The following is a 9699-nucleotide window of genomic DNA, read 5'->3' as shown; positions in this document are numbered from 1 at the left end:
TCTGTCAAATAAATAAATAAAATCTTAAAAAAAAAAAAAATGAAGAGAATGAAGTAACTGTTTTATGGCTTGCTCCAGGGCTTATTGCATATATTTAATTTACAAAAACAAATGTCCTCTGCCCTGCTTTTGAAATCAGCTGCTTTTCTCAGTTAGTCCTTCCAACTCTCACCTTCATGGACCTTTCTGCAAACTGATTGCTACTTCAAATGCCCTGGCCTCAGTACACCTGGCTTTGAGCTCTAACTCTGCTGTGTGACCCCGGGCAAGTTACTAATGCCTCTGGACTCTGTAGTTCCTTCATCCGTAACTGGGTTCATTTCTTCCTCTCAGGTTTCTTGTAAAATTCTGCAAGATGACATTCGTGCCCAACATAAGAGGACATTTGTGTCCTCTCAGTAGACAGGAAATCCTGCTTGCTGGCTGGTAGATCTAAAGTAAAGCTGGTTGCCCTTCTCCCAGATGACTTTATTTTTAATATCTACACCCAATATGGGGCTTGAACTTAACAACGCTGAGATTGAGTTGCATGCTCTACCAGCTAAGCCAGCCAGGTCTCCCCCCCCCCCCCCCAGTTGATTTAAGAGTGAGCACCACAGGAGGCCGTCTTCCCGTGCATTGGGGGTGGGTGGGTCAGAAAACTGAAAATACTACTCATAGGTACTCCATTATCTTTCTATTCTGTTGAATTTCATTGCTATATCTGGTTTACAGGCTTTTTGCCCCATTTTTTCTTTACTTTTGTTAAAGTACTCTTGACCTTTTGCTCTACTTGTGTGAAATGATGCAAGGTGTTGAGAAAATGGTACAGTCCCGTGTACCTTTTACCCTTCTTCCCCCAGTGATAACATCTTACATAACCAGAGTTAAGTTACAAGGATGGATTCTTTGCTAGATCCTTTGGAGGAAGCATGATTTGTCACTACCTTGATTTCCAACTTCTCCAGAATTGTTTTTGTTCCAAGCCACCTATTTGTCATACTTTGTTACAGCAGCCCCAAGGAACTTAATCTAGTGTTCATGAACTCTGTTGTGATGCCCACGCACTGCTTTCTTCTAGACTAATAGCCTGTTTCTGTAGATGATAATAGAGGTCAGGCAACAATTCCCCTGATGCCAATACATTTCTAGAGAACAGATTGAGAGAAAGTCTGTACTCTGTAGAACCCTCCAACATGAATGCTTGCATTGACACACTCCTACATAGTCCAGACCTCTTTTCTTCTGAGATCTACTTGGGGATAGTGTTTAAGCTGCTTATTCCCAGGGTGTGGGGAGGGGTGAGAATTTCTAGTGCTAAATTAGAGAGTTGGTAATATCCTTCAGTCCCTGCTACTCTGTATGTCTGTACAAAATCCGTTCTGTTTTCCTGTTAATCTTGCCTGCATTCCTACGTTCTCTTCTCCTAGCACCCACCCACTAATATGAGTCCTATAAATCTTTGGATGTTTTTCTTCTAAAATGTCTTTGTGAATGAGTGTGTTTCTAATTTGTGTGAATGGAATTATGCTTTGGATCTTATCTATTACTATTAATACTTTTTTTTAAAAAAAGATAATCTGTTCTGGTATGCTTTGGATCTTATCTATTACTATTAATACTTTTTTTTTTAAAAAAAGATAATCTGTTCTGGTGGCACGTGGGTGGCTCAGTCGTTAAGCGTCTGCCTTTGGTCAGGGCCTGATCCCGGCGTTCTGGGATCAAGCCCCACATTGGGCTCCTCTGCTGGGAGCCTGCTTCTTCCTCTCCCACTCCCCCTGCTTGTGTTCCCTCTCTCCCTGGCTGTCTCAAATAAATAAAAAATCTTTAAAAAGATAATCTATTCTGCACATCTAGCTCATTGTTTCTAATGAATTTTACAGTATGCATCATAATTTATCACTGTGCAGTGGTGGACAGCTAAGCTGCTCCATCTCTTCCCCTCACCTCCTTTACCCCCCCCCCCCCCACTACTTATGACCATCTTCATCCCTGCCCCCTTAGGGACCTGGGCAAGAGTACCTATTGGGTCCGAGTGTAAGCTTATGCTTAATTCCACTCAATATTGCCAGTTTGTTCTTCAGATTGGTTCTAGTTCGTGAAAAGTGAAGAACACCCAGATTAGAACAAGCCCAAGGTACTCATTCAGACCTTACTATGGAGGAGCCAGCTAGCATGGCCAGTATCAAAACCTCTAAGGCAGTTAGGAGTGGGAAAGTTTTATGGTGGAACAAAAGGGAAAGGTTCTGGGTATTTTCCTACTAGAAGTTATTGGCATGGGAAACTAACTAGAAGCAGGGCATCTTTTTTCAATTTTTATTGGGCAGGGAGAGAAAGCAAAAGTAGGGGGAACGGCAGGCTGAGGGAGAAGCAGGCTCCCTGCTGAGCAGAAAGCCTGATTGATACGGGGCTCAGTCCCAGGACCCTGGGATCATGGCCTGAGCTGAAGGGAGAAGCTGAACCGACTAGGCCACCCAGGGTGCCCCTAGGAGGAGGGCATCTTATGACTTGGGAACATACTTGGCTTTGGTTGGTCCTGAGTTGGAAATGGGAGCAAAAACGGAATTTGGTAGTTATTGACCAAGAATGACTATTCTAGGCTAACTGCTGCAAAGGTGGTTTGGCTTCCCAGGTTAATTGCAGAAGTTGCTGGTCAGAGTTCTGTTGTCATACATGCTTTGGCTATATTTCTATAGTTCTCTGGAGTTCCTACTTTTCTACATCCCCACTCAACTTTCTAATTTTTCCCAACATAATGGTTGTAAAATGGGGTATCCTGTTTTAATTTGTATTTCTTTAATTAGCCAAAATCAGAAGCCGTCCATATATTTTTGTAGTCATTTAGAGTTCACCCTTTGAATTTGCTGATTCATATCTTTTGCTTTTTTACAATGACCAGAGAAAGCCTCTTTTTCCCCCCCAGTAATTTCTATGCCCAATGTGGGGCTTGAACTCAACAATTCTCAGATCAAGAGTCACATGCTCTACTGAAATAACCCGGTGCCCAAAGCCTCTTTTCTTTTGATAATTTAGAAGAGTTTGTATATCTGGATAATAATCCCATATTGTTTTTAGATGGTAGAAATATTTTCTCCCAGTTCATTACTCATTTGTTAATTTTGTCTATTCTATCCTCTTAGAACTAAAATCCTCAATATTTTGTGTAATCAAACCCATAATTGTTTTTCCCTTATGGTTGGTGCTTATAAAGTCTTTTTAAGAATTCCTTTCCTGGGGCTCAGTCGTTTAGCATCTGCTTTGGCTCAGGTCATGATCCCAGCATTCTGGGATCGAACTCCACATTGGGCTTCCTGCTTGGCGGGAAGCCTGCTTGGATTCCCTCTCCCATTCCCCCTGCTTGTGTTCCATCTCTCGCTGCCTCTCTTTCTGTCAAATAAATAAATAAAATCTTTAAAAAAAAATTCCTTTCCTACCTACAATCAAATATTCTCCTACATGGTTTTTAGTTTTATGTTTTTCCATTTAAGAAAATTAATGATGTATAGTGTTGCAAGCTTTGAGAAATGAATACAGATATATAATCACAAGATGGGGGCACCTGGCTGTCTCAGTAGGAAGAGCTTGTGACTCTTGATCTTGGAGTTGTGAGTTCGAGCCTCATGTTGAGTATAGAGATTACCTAAAAAGTAAAAATCTTTTTAAAAAATACAGAATTGGTCCATCAGTTTCTGAAATTACCCCTTTTGAGTCTGGCTTCTTTCACTTAGCATAATGCCTTTGAGATTCATGCACATGGCTTTTATCAATCATTCTTTCCATTTTATCACTGAGTAGTGTTTTCTATGGATGTATCATAGTTTGTTGATCCATTTTTTTTTTTTTTAAAGATTTTGTTTATTTATTTGACAGGATAGAGACAGCCAGCGAGAGAGGGAACACAAGCAGGGGGCGTGGGAGAGGAAGAAGCAGGCTCATAGCGGAGGAGCCTGATGTGGGGCTCGATCCCATAACACCAGGATCACGCCCTGAGCCGAAGGCAGACGCTCAACCGCTGTGCCACCCAGGCGCCCCTGTTGATCCATTTCTAAGTTTAACAGTTTTTGATAATTTCCAGAAATGTTGTAAACATTTCTGTATGTATTTTTTGTGTGAACATAAGTTTTCATTTCACTTGGATATATGCCTGCAGTGGGATTGCTGGTTTGTATGGTAAACATACATATACCAAACTATTTTCCAAAGGAGCTGAACCATTCTGCATTCCCACCAGCAAGGTATGATGTTTCCAGTTGCTCCATACTCTCATCAGCACTGACTGTGGCTTTACATTTTAATCTTTTACATTTCATTCTCTAATCTACCCAAAATCTGTTTTCATATATGGTTTAAGTCAGAAATGCAGTTTTATTTATTGCCAGATAGGCCCATTTTCTGACTCTGTTCTGTTTCATTGATCTGTTATTCTGAAATTTACAATTTCTACTTTTTCCAAGAAAGAAATAAAATACTTCAAAGGAGTATGAGTGTTAGGGGGATTTCAGGCTATAAAAAGGGGGATTGACTGAGTCTTCTCGAATAATGGCATGGGGCTGCAGAGGACGCATGAGCTCCCATTTCTGTTTTTTTTTGTTTTTTTTTTTAATATTTATTTGAGAGAGAGCACAAGCAGGGGGAGGGGCAGAGGGAGAGGGAGAAGCCGACTCCCCACTGAACAGGGAGCCCAACATGGTGGGCCTCCGTCCCAGGACCTTGAGATCATGACCTGAGCCAAAGGCAGGTGCCCCATGAGCTCCAGTTTTCAGATTTTTTGCCATAAGGCAAAACTTTAAAATTTTTGTACTGTGTATAGGAAATGACTAATCCTAGTGTGTCGTCTTGGGAAGAGGCCTGCCACTGCCAGGTCCAAGTTTCCCACAGTCCAGCTCCATCCCATCTCCCCAGGCTTAAGCCATTCTGGTAAATCAGTTTGGGTTTGAAGGTGAAGTATGTGGAAACTCAGTGAATGTTATATTTATGACTTAGAGGCTGTTGATTTAATTACAGTGATGCCCTTAAAAAATATATATATAATATATACATATATATATACACACGCACACAAATGCACACAGATGGCTCTGTTGTTGGAGATTTGATAAAAGTAAAATGCTCATTTCCTCATCCATTTTGTTTATTGGACTTGTGGAATAACAAACATGACTTTAAATGCTATTGTATGTCTTGTGATTTGTGGAACCAGTCTGTCGTTAATTGAGAGTCAGCCCAGTGTGTTGGAAGGCTGGTGAGGACCAGGAGGGGGCAGAGTGGTGACAGCTGAATTTCTGTGCGTTAGACACTCGGGTGCTTTTCTTGCACATACTTTCCTTCTCATCACTGAAATATTCTGTGCGATTACCCCCCATTTTGTAGATGAGGAAATGAAAAATCATACACATAACTTAAGCAAGTTTACAGAAATAGCAAGAAGAATGATGAGAAATTCCAAGTGGCCATCGATATCAAACTGATGTTACTGGTATTTTAGCATATTGCCCCTTGGGTTTAATTTATTTTTAATTGTGGTTACAATCACATAGCATTAACTTTATCATCTTAAAACATCCTTTTTGGGGGGGCAGCGCCTGGGTTGCTCAGTCCTTAAGCGTCTGACTTCGGTTCTGGGCATGATCCTGGCACTCTGGGATGGAGCCCCGCATCAGGCTCCTCCGTTGGGAGCCTGCTTCTCCCCCCCCCCTTTTTTTTAGGATTTTATTTATTTATTTGACAGACAGCCAGCGAGAGAGGGAACACAAGCAGGGGGAGTGGGAGAGGAAGAAGCAGGCTCCCAGTGGGGGAGCCCGATGCGGGGCTCAATCCCAGAACGAGGGGATCACACCCTGAGCTGGAGGCAGTCGCTTAACGACTGAGCCACCCAGGTGCCCCATCTCTTAAAACATTCTTAAGTGTACAGTTTCGTGTAAAGTATATTCACATTGTCGTGCGGCATCTCTAGAACTTCTATCTTGCAAAACTAAAACTGCCCATTAATCCCCCCTTCCTTTCCCCCCAGCAGTCAGCGTTCTATTTTTTGTTTAGGATTTTGACTACTTTAGGATCCCTCATTAGTGGCATCGTCAGTATTTGACCTTTCATGACTGGCTTATTTCACTTAGTGTAAACTCCTTGAAATTCATCCACGTTGTAACATGGGACAGGATCTCCTGTTTTAAAGGCTGCATGACATTCCATTGTGTGTATATGTCACATTTGCTTTATCCACCTGTCAGGGGACATTCGGGTTGTTTTTATCTCTTGGCTATTGTGAATGACACTGTAATGAACACGGGTGTGTGTTTGTGTGTGTGTGTGTGTGTGTGTGTGTGTGTGTGTAAATAGCTCTTAAAATTCTGCTTTGAATTCTTTTGGTAAATACCCAGAAGTGGAATTGCTGGATCATATGGTAATTTTTAATTTTTTCAGGAGGTTTGATATTATGTTACATAGTGGCTATACTGTTTACATTCCTAACTGCCTCCAGATTTTTAAAGAAATATGAACACCCGAGGGACTAAATCCCTATCCGCATGGTGTCCTTGTCTCCACAGGCAGCATATGAAGAGAGTTAGAAGGTATCAGTGGATCAATAAATTCTTTGCAACAAACCTTGAATGGTTTCCAGCCTTTCTCAGAAACTAATTGCTCCCTGCAAATCTGTATAGTCTGGGAAGTCAAACCAGACTTAAAGGAGGTGATACCCATAGCGAGCCCTGAAGGGTCCTAGAAGTTAGATGGGCAAAGACAGGAAGAGGGGTTTCCAGGTAGATAGAGCAGCCTGGAAAACCTAGTGCTGAGAGGACTTGATTCCTGCTGAGAATTTCCGTTGTGTTCTTATGGCTCAAGCCAAGAGCTCTCATAGAAATTTGTGTTTTTGACTTTCTAGTTCATTGTTAGTTTTTCTCTGGGAGTATGTGGTCATCTGCCCCAGGCAGACAGCATACGCCAAGCTGTTAGAGACCCTCTTCTCACTGCAACAGGGGAAGGGGGGGGGGGGATTCAATACCAAGGGCCGGAACATCTTTATGCTGAGAGACATTCTCTGACTCTGTAGAGTTTATGGTCTTAGTGGGAAAGACAGATATTAAGAAGGAATTGGGAGTTATATAAAAGGGGAGGTACTGTGTTCTCTGGGAACCCGTAGAAAGAGAATTGAAGAGCCTTGGAGGGTTTATCAGAGGACATATGCTTGAGATGTGGAAGTGGCGCGTGGGTGGCTCAGTCAGTTAAGCATCTGACTCCTGATCTCAGCTCAGATCTTGATCTCAGGGTTGTGAGTTCAAGCCCCACACTGGGTTCCATGGCGGGCATGGAGCCTACTTAAAAAAGATGTGGAAGAAGTCAAATATTGATTTATAACAGTCACACCCAATTTTGGAATCAGGGGAGATGAACGTGATATTTTACTTTGGTCAGTTTTTAGGGTCAGATCAGTACAGGTACCCCCACTCCAGTCAAGAAGCAGTTCAAGGTGCTAAATGTGCATAATTTGATATTTGTTGCCTTAGAGATCTCTGGATTGCACAGTGCAGCCTCCAAGCCAGACAGGAATGACAAAGTTTCCTAAGCCTAAGGACAGTGACTGGGAAGCACAATCAGAAGGTGACAGTTTAGATTCTGTGATAAGTTGACTGTGCCTGCATCTTGTGAAAGGGAAGGGAAGGTGAAGTTACCCAAAACTTATCACTGAAACATCACAGCTATTAGAACATTGATTTTTAAATAATGATTTATATGCCCTGTACAATTTTAGAGCACAATGAGTTTTATTTTCTGCCAAAAAAAAGTTCTTTTTGTTTCTTTTTTTAAAGATTTTTATTTGACAGAGAGCACAAGAAGGGGGGCAGGCCAAGGAAGAGGGAGAAGCAAACCCCCCCCCCCCCCCCCCACTGAGCAGGGAGCCCCACATGGGGCTCCATCCCAGGACCCTGGGATCATGATCCGAGCTGAAGGCAGACACTTAACTGAGCCACCAAGGTGCCCCAGTAAACGATATCTTTTCATTAAAAGGCTCTATAACCATCCTTTTAATTGCTGTGTAATTCCTCAGATTAAATATACCATAATTTGTTAAATTTTCCTCCACCTTTGGACATTTTGCTTTTACATTTGGAGTCAGCACAAACATAAAATTGGAAATTTTTAAAGATTGGAATATTTCCTTTGTTCAGCCCAATAGGACTCCTGCTGGAGGACAGTCTCCAGGACTGGAATGAATGGATCAAAGAGCATGGTCATTTTATGCCTTTTGCTAAATATTTACCTACATAGCTTTCAAAAACAGTGTTAAGTTGTTTCGGCTGTCTCAGCTGAAAGGGCCAGCTTCTCACCTCTGGCTGCTGACAAAGGATATAATTGAAAACACAGGAGGAAAAAAGGGGTACCTTGTAACTTTCAGAGTTGACTTCTAGTGAGATGACAAACCTGATTGCATCATGTCACTGGGGGTTATGTGGAGGCTCCGTACCTTTTTATCTACTTGGAGATTGTGTTTTTAGGTTTACAGCTTTACGTGCTCATTCGCTCCCTTCTCCCTGTGTTGCGGAAGAACTGGGCCTCTTTCTAGCCACTTAATCTTTTATCTCCTCTAGTTTTATGTTTTTCACTTCTTGCATTGGTTTTAGCCTTTGGCTCATCTACATTAAATATCCTTCATCGTATCTCCTTTGGGGTTTCTAATACGTATTTTAAAATTTTGTTTCATTTCTTTTACCAAGATTTACCTTTTTCTTATTCTTTTTTTTTTTCTTTGTACCTTTTTCTTATTCTTAATGTAGATGAAGTCACTCTTTGCTTTTACCCTCATTTCCTAATTCACTTTAGGGTTGTATTTGTGTCTCCTTGCTCTTCTGTATTTCATTTTAGTTTGTGTTTAGAGCAGGGCTGGAGAAAACAGTTCTCTAAAGAAGTGTGGAGAGGATCCAGTGTGTTTGTAAGCAAAATTGAGGCCACCACTGGTCTTGAACTCCCCCTAACCCCTTTGCAACGCAGCTCTCCAAAACCCCTTACCTCTTGGACACTCCCCCAACCCCAGTCTGCAAAAGGAGTCCAAGGAGGAGGAGTCTGCCCTTCTCCCACCTTCTAGCCAAGCTGTAGAATTTCCTGGCTAAACAGCTGAGGAAGCTTCATGTTAGGGCTTTCCAACACCTCTTACCTAACTTCCCAAAGATAGAACAGCTGGTATGCATATCCTTGGGCCCTAAAGGTGGCCAAGGACTGATTGAATGTGCTTTCTTGGGGAGAGGTGCAGATGAGTCTGGGTGTCCACTTGTGTATTACAAGAACCCCGTAAACTTAACAATGAATGGTGGTAGGAAGAGGAGATTGACTTTGGGCCAGAGATGATTCTCATGTCTCCATGTTCTGGTATGGAACTTGCAGAAGCCTGAGAATTCCAAACCAGAATGTGGTATTCTGTGGCCTCATGAAGGTGTATTTGTAGTAGTTTGCTAGGTTTTTAAAATTTTTATCTATTTATTTATTTTTTAAAAAGTATATACTGTATATGCAATATACAGTAACAGTCACCTTATAGGCAATACAGTGGCACTAAATTCATATCTTTCAATAGTTACCCTGAATGTAAATGGGCTAAATGCCCCAATCAAAAGACATAAAGTATCAGATTGGATAGAAAAACAAGACCCATCGATATGCTGTCTGCAGGAGACTCATTTTAGACCCAAAGACACCTCCAGATTTAAACTGAGGGGGTAGAAAACCATT

The sequence above is a fragment of the Ursus arctos genome, unplaced genomic scaffold (genome assembly GCF_023065955.2).
Source record: "Ursus arctos isolate Adak ecotype North America unplaced genomic scaffold, UrsArc2.0 scaffold_12, whole genome shotgun sequence".
Lineage (NCBI taxonomy): Eukaryota > Metazoa > Chordata > Mammalia > Carnivora > Ursidae > Ursus > Ursus arctos.
The sequence above is the reverse complement of the archived record's forward strand: the minus strand, read 5'-3'. Positions refer to the sequence as shown.